This window comes from Eschscholzia californica, unplaced genomic scaffold (genome assembly GCF_041429995.1).
Source record: "Eschscholzia californica isolate CP2 unplaced genomic scaffold, dmEscCali1.0.p SCAF_1, whole genome shotgun sequence".
Lineage (NCBI taxonomy): Eukaryota > Viridiplantae > Streptophyta > Magnoliopsida > Ranunculales > Papaveraceae > Eschscholzia > Eschscholzia californica.
In genome coordinates, this window is record NW_028238198.1 from 33,125,439 (window position 1) to 33,132,459 (window position 7,021).

Below are 7,021 nucleotides of genomic sequence, written 5' to 3' on the forward strand. Positions count from 1 at the left end.
AACACTTATGTATTTTCTCTAACCATATGCACTTATGTGATGAGCTAACACCTCGTACTGAAAGCATCTAAGATTGTTCTCCCACAACCGTGGTACCGTGGTTTCTGTTCAGTTTTTTCACAAAAACGTTGCAAACAGAAACTGATGAGAGAAAAATACAAAATTAAGATAAAAAATGTACGAAAATTTATGTTTGAAGAAAATTAGAAACGTCAAAAGAAAATGACGAAATTCGGATAAAAAGTAACCAAAAGTAAAACTATAAAGAGAATACAAGCCAGAGGTTTGGAATGAGATGAATCCATAAAAATATAAGTAAAACAATGAAGATACAAGATGAAGATAAAAGATAGAAGATAGAAGACAGAAGATAAAATATTGAAGATGGAAGAATAAAGAGAAAAGATGACTGATAGAAGATAGGAGATGAAGATGAAGATATCAGCTCCGGGGAGATTGGTTTTTGTGGCCCAAATTCCGGTCAACAAGAGGAGAGAAGAGAGGGAATATTGTGTTTTTTGGATAATGAGAGTGAAGATGAAAGTTAGATAAAGAGGTGGTTATATGTAAGAACAACAGGTATTAGCGAAAATATGGTATGCCTCGAGATGGGAGCATAGAGAACCGTATTATGACTTGACTTAAGTTTTCATTAGGGTTATTACCCAAATGGCCCCCAACTTTGGACCAGCTTCCTGCCCAGCCCCCTACTTTATTAAAAATACCCAGATGACCCCCTTTTTCAGATTCCGTTATAATACCGTTAACTAGTCATTATATCTCTCTCTTCCATTTCATCTCTTCTCTCTGCCACCTCATCTTCTCGCCACCTCATCATCTTCTCCGGCGAAGGTCGCCGGCAGGCCAATTTTCCGGCCGACGACTTTCAAACATTAAAAAAAAAAGTAATATTTTATTTTCCCTCTCCTCTCTCGCTCTAAAAAAAAAATATATATTTTTTTAAAAAGAGCTCTCTCCTCTCTCTTTCTAGATCCGGTGATCTAGATCTTCAATTACTTTCATAATCAGTGTTTAATGAAAAATATATGTCTGCAGTCATGAATCAGTTTGCTCTTATAACCTGCTTCCAGAGTGATCATTCAAGTAAGTCATCAACAAAACGCAAATTCGCATTGACTTTTAACGAAAATAAACTAAACCTAAAGAAATAAGAACTGCATCCATAACCACATCTTGTTAGTAACAGATAGATAGTTATACCTGATCAAGAACTGCATCTGAGATCAAATCTCCTGTTACCTCCTTTGATTCAGTGATGACAGTCAAATCCTCATGAACCCATTTTAGATTCGTCGGAGGAGATGTGACCAAATTGGCATATTTTTGAAGATCAGGAACTTCTTTATGCATCAATTTAGCAGCTTTCTTTTTTGCAAGACCAAAAATGATATGATCTATTGCATCATCATTCATATAAACTTCAAATGTGATCTCATCTTTACAAGGAACAATTAAATTGTAAACCCTAGATATCAAATCCTGTCTACTTTGAAGTTCCATAGTAGCTAATAATCCTTGACAAAATCTCCTCCCACTAGCATAAAATTTGAAAACATTTTGCCCTTCTTTCAACAACAATGGCAATCTTTACCAACTCCACTACCCAAAAGACTAAAATTCTTACCAAAAATTGAATCTTTAGTAGCAAATTTAGAGGCCCAAGCTAAAGCAATATTTTCATTTGCTTTCTTTACAGTGAAGTAATTCACAATGAACATAATAAGAAAACTTACAGAGATAATCTCAACGATGAACAAACGAAGAGAAAAGGGTTGAGATGGTGGGGTATCCGGGTTTGAATTGGATTCGGGATCTAAAGGAGAAACATTTCCATTTCCATTTTCGTTTTCAGATTTAGGGTTTGCTTCAGATTCTTGAACTGGAATACCTTCGAAATCATCTTCGTCCCAGTAATCAAATGAAGCAGATGATGAGGGTTTCTTAGTAGACGGATCAGAAGATGGAGAATTCACCGCGGGTTGTTCTTTGATGGGTTTCTTATGATCTTTTTGGTTTCAGATTGAGTTAGGGTTGGAAGAGGAGAAGGTGGTCGAAGATTGGTAAGTAGATCGGATTGGGATGATTCTTCTTCTTCTTCTTCATCACCTTCACCTCAGAATCCTTCAAATTCAGCAACAGAAGCAGAGAATCGAGAAAGTTCATAGGAAACAAGAGAGAGAAGAAAGAGTAAAGCTAGATCAAGCTCTTGTATAGGTTTAGTTTATTTTCCTGAAATGACTCTTGAGGAACAGTGTACATAATTGGGGAATTGATAATTCTAGGAGAAGGCGTTTTCTCTCTGTTGCCAAGTATCAAACTAGTGATTTAGAGAGAGAGAGAGAGAGGGAGGAGAGAGAAAATAAATAAAATTTCATTACTGAAGGTCGTCACCGGCCGAAAAATTGGTCGACCGGCGACCTTCACCGGAGAAGATGATGAGGTGGCGAGAAGATGAAGTGGCAGAGAGAAGAGATGAGATGGAGGAGAGAGAGATAATGACTAGTTAACGGTGTTATAACGGAATCTGAAAAAGGGGACCATCTGGATATTTTTGATAAAGTAGGGGGCTGAGCAGGAAGCTGGTCACAAAGTTGGGGGTCATTTGGGAAATAACCCTTTTTATTACGATATTTAGTTTTTTTTAGGGGTGAGCAGCGGTCGGTTGCCGATCATTTAGAGTCCGGCCGAACCCGAACCAATCAATGGCGGTTTGGCTAGATCACCGGCCGAAGCCGAGCCGATCAAATTGCCAGCCGACTTCGTTCGGCCCGGTTCGGTTTGGTTCGATTGACTTCGGTTGGTCGGTCCGGCCGAACACAATAAACCAAATAAAACGTGGGAAAAATGAAATTATTGAAAATGATAATGTTTAACAATGTAATTCCAATCAAAACGTAAAGAGATAACGTATTAGGCACAAAATAACTAAAATCTTTCAACAACCATATATCTAATTGTCTTGTAACCGTCATAGACACATAAATAACTTAAAAAAATAAATTTCATGCACAGAGGTCAAACAAGTATATAAAACTTGAATAGTGGTGTATTAGTTTGATGGGAGATTGGGAGCTTTGATGTTAAGACTTCACACCTTACAGGAGGCAGCAAGAAGAATAGTTGAAACTATATTAAATTAGGTTAGATTTTAAGCTTTTCACTTAAGGACAAAACAAATAGAAACTTGTAATTCAATGGAACTCTTTATTCTATTAAAGGTTTCAATCCGTAGAATATTCATTTGTTAATTTCCAATCCCTATTTACTATTTAGTTTCAACTTTTAAATACTTATTTTTAGTATTATTTTATACAATATATATATATATATATATATATATATATATATAATTAATATATGTAGTTTGGTCGGTTCGGTTTTGGCGGTTTTCAAAATCCCAAGCCGAAGTCAAACCAAACTTTGATCGGTTGATCGATTTTTCAGCCGAGCCGAGCCGAATACTATTCGGTTCGGCCTAAAAACCATTCAGCCTGGTTCGGTCGAGTTCGGTCTGGTCGGTTCGGCCGATCGTTGCTCACCCCTAGTTTTTTTTTTACAATTTTTTGTTAGTGGGCCTTATGTATTAAGGCACATTTTTTTGTAGTTCTTGTCAAAAATAACCAAGAGCCCCATCTAAGAATTGAATCACACTTAATATGTAAAAAAGGATGTGTTATCATCTTACCATATAGGGTGGATTTTATTTTAAATAGACATAATCTTGGAGATTTGTTAGCCAAAAGGGTTTATGCACACATTTAACTACTGCAATCTATTTGGATTCACATAGTATAAATAAGTCCATTGCATCAAACTTTATAGAGTTACAAGAACAAAAAGCCAAAGAACAAAAAATTTGTATTTTGTTGCTTTAAAAAAATATGGAAGGTCAAATTGTTAGGAAGATGCTGAATGTAGTTATTTTGTTCATTGTACTACTTATGATGTTGGGAGTGTTTCATCAACAAGTATCAGCACTTGAGCAAAGTAGTATTGATGATTGTGTTAAGAAATGTCTTAACAACAATGAACGTATAGCCCATCTAGCCTATTCTCCCACTCTACATTTTTTCGTGTTGGTTATATATATTATATTTACTACTATGAAAAATGTTCTATAAAATTTGGTTGTGTAAGTAAATTTTTTTTTTTATATATTACGGCAACACTAAATATATTTTCGTTAAACTTTGGTGATTTGCAGCACCGTTGGTATGCCTTGCTAGATGTCTTCGACGACGCACCTAACCATATCCAGTCATTTTGGAGAGCCAAAATAAAGATGTTGTTGCGGGAGATGGGCGATTTGAACACATAATTAGTCAATGTATTGTTTTGCAATCTTAAATAAAGTAATTCCCTTCTATGTCTCAAGCTTCTTGCCCATTTTTTCTTTACTAAATCTTTATACCTTTTACAATTATTTTATACCTTTTACAATTATTTTATACCCTTCACAAATCAGGTGCCATATTATGCCACAAGAATATTATACCCGTTGGGCCGTTTACCTACTTTGTGTCATGAAGACAAATCTTCTAACTCAAAAATCGGGAAAGACATTAAAAAACTATATCAGCCCGTAGAGATGGTATAGTTTTATTGCTAATAAAAAATGGTAGAAAACATCGTCGCTTACGGATAATATTGATATGAAAAATATTTGCGACCGATGTTGGTGACAAGTCACTTAATTGTCTTTGTTATCGTGGGTGGCTACACTACAACAAATCATATTATCATTTACGATAACTTATTTGTAGCGTAAACATATGTAGTCCCTAAAATTGTCAAGTCGTCACTTAACTAGATGCCAATACAGGGACAGATCTAGGATTTCTACTTAGGGGGTGCAGATTTATAGACCTAAATAAATTTTTCTTTTTGCAGCGACAATAATTAATAAAATACTTATATTCATTAATTATATATATTAGTACATCGATTACAAACGCAATTGACCTATACGAGAGTTCATATTTTGAATTGTTCGCATAATCGACTCATTGTCAATTTCACTAAAAACTTCTTTTTCAATAAAGACTACTGAACTATCATTAGCCACGCATCACTTATCATGTTTCTTAAGCGTGTTTTAACTAGCTTCATAGCTGGAAAAGCTCTTTCAACAGAGGCAGTTGCAACCGGAAAAATTAGTGCTAAAGTGATAAGTAAATAAACCAAATGATATGCTTTATCCCTCTTAATTTCCACCAATGTTCTAGCAAGAGCTCCAATTCCATCTAAATTTGAGAAATCATCATTTTGCCTCATATCGTAAATGTAATTATCAAGCTGAGCACTAAGTAGCATAGTGTCAAGACTATTGAAATCTGACGAAAATTTAGCAAGACTCATCAACTTACTTTTGTCGAAAAGGGCAAAATCTCTAGATGGACTCAAACATCCCATATAACGGAGCAACTCGATATTCTTCTCAGTGAAACGAGAATTAAATTCTTGAAGTTGCATATCTATAATGGTATTGAAAATCTCCACTTGATAGTGATAAAAGTTTGTAATTTGTTGTGCATTCCTTCTGCTTCTCCCTTGAACTATGTACAAACCATTAAGATCAACAACTTCAATATTATATTTTTCACAAAAAGTAAAAACATTCAAGACCAATGATGACCACTTATGATCTCGTACATATTGGATTCTAGATTTTGATGACTCAACAAAATCCATGACAGTCATAATATCTTGGTCTTTTCTTTGTAGTGCTTGTGACAATTCATTTGTTATTCCCAACAAAAGCTTCATCAAATGTAAACAAAATACGAACTAAAAAGTTTGCATCTTGGATAACAAATCTATTACTTCCCTCTTTTGATCCGCTTTAACAGAATGTGTAGCAATAACTTCAAGGACATCTATCACAGAACCGAATATCAAAGGTGTAGGGATTTACACCCTTCTACTAGTGTTTATAGCGGAAATATGACATCTAATGTCTACACTAGTATTCCCAGGATCACATGCAAAACTAGTAATTAATCTAATGGAGATAGTAGATTACCTTAATCGCTATTCCCTCGAACTAGTTGAATTGATTGAAGAAGACCAAGAGCTTCAAGTGTAGCTCCTCTACTTGGGACACGAGCAATCAATTTGATCTCCCACCTTGTTGTATAGCTAGCACACCAATGGTGGTTGGAAAAGAAGAACACCTTCTTCTTTGACTAGATTGATAGTTAATGGGAATTAGCTCACTTTCTCCTCTCTACTTGATGTGGTAGAGTAAGAAAGCTTAGAGAGAAATTCCACACCTTATTCTCTGCCCTAAGAGTGTTTATATAGAACCCTAATAAGAATCCACCTCCTTTTAGGTTTCCTAAAACACCCTTTAGAATAAGATTTAGGGAAATAGTCGAAAGTAGCAACTATTGGTATTTTCTCAATTCCCTCAGGAGGAGGTGCCCAAACACCACGAAAATTGGCATATATAATGTTTATTATATCAGCAACTAACTCTCCAAAATTCAGCCCAATCCGAGTCCTAGAAGTACCCGAACCGGTCTAGGCCCAAAAACCCTGTTTTTGGCCTTTTTGTACTATCTTTGCCTAATTCCTTTTTAGGCCTATGAGATATGTTTATGGGACACTCCCATGATTATATCTCACTCCCACTAGTCATATCCTAGATCAATTTGTCACTCTTATGTGTAACCCGTTGTAGGATCCGATCGAAGTTAGCCGCGAATTACTTCGTAATTCGACGATCGTAGTTGGTCTCTAGCTACAACTCTACGATCCCTAAATCAATCGGACTTGATGATCTTCCACATCAATTGTCCTATCCGACAAATTGTTCGCATTGTCACCTTGGTCGAAGGACATCTCCTTCAACTCCTTCAGACTCCCACTTGGACTTAGAACAAGTGCAATGCCTCGATTCCCGTGTCAATTTAGTATCCCATCTGATACGTCACATCATTCAGACTTTCTTGATATCCGAGTACAATTGTAAAAGACAAACGATTAACTTTTAATCCGT

The 7,021-nt window shown here is 35.7% G+C and overlaps 1 pseudogene; it reads right to left on the minus strand.

Moving 5' to 3' along the window:
• Positions 1-1,137: 1,137 nt before the first annotated feature.
• LOC147566223 (uncharacterized protein At5g49945 pseudogene) lies at positions 1,138-4,283 on the minus strand (annotated as a pseudogene).
• Positions 4,284-7,021: the final 2,738 nt, after the last annotated feature.